Source organism: Balaenoptera musculus, unplaced genomic scaffold, assembly GCF_009873245.2.
Source record: "Balaenoptera musculus isolate JJ_BM4_2016_0621 unplaced genomic scaffold, mBalMus1.pri.v3 scaffold_89_arrow_ctg1, whole genome shotgun sequence".
Lineage (NCBI taxonomy): Eukaryota > Metazoa > Chordata > Mammalia > Artiodactyla > Balaenopteridae > Balaenoptera > Balaenoptera musculus.
This window is the reverse complement of record NW_023503267.1, coordinates 1,869-4,836: the sequence shown is the minus strand read 5'-3', so window position 1 is coordinate 4,836 and position 2,968 is coordinate 1,869.

The window sequence follows — 2,968 nt, the reverse complement described above, 5'->3', positions numbered from 1 at the left end:
TAGAGTCAGTTTCACAATGTTGATTCTTCCAATCCAAGTACATGGTATATCTCTCCATCTATTTGTATCATCTTTAATTTCTTTTGTCAGTGTCTTATAATTTTCTGCATACAGGTCTTTTGTCTCCTTAGGTAGGTTTATTCCAAGATATTTTATTCTTTTTCTTGCAATGGTAAATGGGAGTATTTTCTTAATTTCACTTTCAGATTTTTCATCATTAGTGTATAGGAATGCAAGAGATTTCTGTGCATTAATTTTGTATCCTGCTACTTTACCAAATTCATTGATTAGCTCTAGTAGTTTTCTGGTAGCATCTTTAGGATTCTCTATGTATCGTATCATGTCATCTGCAAACAGTGACAGCTTTACTTCTTCTTTTCCGATTTGGATTCCTTTTATTTCTTTTTCTTCTCTGATTGCTGTGGCTAACACTTCCAAAACTATGTTGAATAATAGTGGTGAGAGTGGACAACCTTGTCTTGCTCCTGATCTTAGTGGAAATGGTTTCAGTTTTTCACCATTGAGGATGATGTTGGCTCTGGGATTGTCATCTATAGCCTTTATTATGTTGAGGAAAGTTCCCTCTATGTCTACTTTCTGCAGAGCTTTTATCATAAATGGGTGTTGAATTTTCTTGAAAGCTTTCTCTGCATTTATTGAGATGATCATATGGTTTTTCTCCTTCAGTTTGTTAATATGGTGTATCACGTTGATTGATTTCCGTATATTGAAGAATCCTTGCATTCCTGGAATAAACCCCACTTGGTCATGCTGTATGATCCTATTAATGTGCTGTTGGATTCTGTTGGCTAGTATTTTGTTGAGGATTTCTGCATCTATGTTCATCAGTTCTATTGGCCTGTAGTTTTTTTCTTTGTGACATCTTTGTCTGGTTTTGGTTTTGGTATCAGGGTGATGGTGGCCTCGTAGAATGAGTTGGGGAGTTTTCCTCCCTCTGTAATATTTTGAAAGAGTTTGAGAAGGATAGGTGTTAGCTCTTCTCTAAATGTTTGATAGAATTCGCCTGTGAAGCCATCTGGTCCTGGGCTTTTGTTTGTTGGAAGATTTTTAATCACAGTTTCAATTTCAGTGCCTGTGATTGGTCTGTTCATATTTTCTATTTCTTCCTGGTTCAGTCTCGGAAGGTTGTGCGTTTCTAAGAATCTGTCCATTTCTTCCAGGTTGTCCATTGTATTGGCATAGAGTTGCTTGTAGTAATCTCTCATGATCATTTGTGTTTCTGCAGTGTCAGTTGTTACTTCTCCTTTTTCATTTCTAATTCTATTGATTTGAGTCTTCTCCCTTTTTCTCTTGATGAGTCTGGCTAATGGTTTATCAATTTTGTTTATCTTCTCAAAAACCAGCTTTTAGTTTTATTGATCTTTGCTACTGTTTCCTTCATTTCTTATTCATTTATTTCTGATCTGATCTTTATGATTTCTTTCCTTCTGCTAATTTTGGTATTTTTTGTTCTTCATTCTCTAATTGCTTTAGATGCAAGGTTAGGTTGTTTATTCGAGATGTTTCCTATTTCTTGAGGTAGGCTTCTATTGCTATAAACTTCCCTCTTAGAACTGCTTTTGCTGCATCCTATAGGTTTTGGATCTTCGTGTTTTCATTGTCATTTGTTTCTAGGTATTTTTTGATTTCCCCTTTGATTTCTTCAGTGATCACTTCGTTATTAAGTAGTGTATTGTGTAGCCTCCATGTGTTTGTATTTTTTACAGATCTTTTCCTGCAATTGATATGTAGTCTCACAGCGTTGTGGTCGGAAAAGATACTTGATACGATTTCAATTTTCGTAAATTTACCAAGGCTTGATTTGTGACCCAAGATATGGTCTATCCTGGAGAATGTTCCATGAGCAATTGAGAAAAATGTGTGTTCTGTTGTTTTAGGTTGGAATGTCCTATAAATATCAATTAAGTCCATCTTGTTTAATGTATCATTTAAAGCTTGTGTTTCCTTATTTAATTTCATTTTGGATGATCTGTCCATTGGTGAAAGTGTGGTGCTGAAGTCCCCTACTATGATTGTGTTACTGTCTATTTCCCCTTTTATGGCTGTTAGTATTTGCCTTATGTATTGGGGTGCTCCTATGTTGGATGCATAAATATTTACAATTGTAATATCTTCCTCTTGAATCAATCCCTTGATCATTATATAGTGTCCTTCTTTGTCTCTTGTAATATTCTGTATTTTAAAGTCTGTTTTTTCTGATATGAGAATTGCTACTCCAGCTTTCTTTTGATTTCCATTTGCATGGAATATCCTTTTTCATCCCTTCACTTTCAGTCTGTATGTGTCCCTAGGTCTGAAGCGGGTCTCTTGTAGACAGCATATATATGAGTCTTGTTTTTGTATCCATTCAGCCAGTCTGTGTCTTTTGGTGGGAGCATTTAATCCATTTACATTTAAGGTAATTATCGATATGTATGTTCCTATTCCCATTTTCTTAAATGTTTTTCATTTGTTATTGTAGGTGTTTTCCTTCTCTTGTGTTTCTTGCCTAGAGGAGTTCCTTTAGCATTTGTTGTAAAGCTGGTTTGGTGGTGCTGAACTCTCTCATCTTTTGCTTGTCTGTAAAGGTTTTAATTTCTCCGTCAAATATGAATGAGATCCTTGATGTGTAGAGTAATCTTGGTTGTAGGTTTTTGTCCTTCATCACTTTAAATATGTTCTGCCACTCCCTTCTGGCTTGCAGAATTTCTGCTGAAAGATCAGCTGTTAACCTTATGGGGATTCCCTTGTGTGTTATTTGTTGTTTTTCCCTTGCTGCTTTTAATATGTTTTCTTTATATTTAATTTTTCATAGTTTGATTAATATGTGTCTTGGCATGTTTCTCCTTGGATTTATCCTATATGGGACTCTTTGTGCTTCCAGGACTTGATTAATTATTTCCTTTCCCATATTAGGGAAGTTTTCAACTATAATCCCTTCAAATATTTTCTCAGTCCCCTTCTTTTT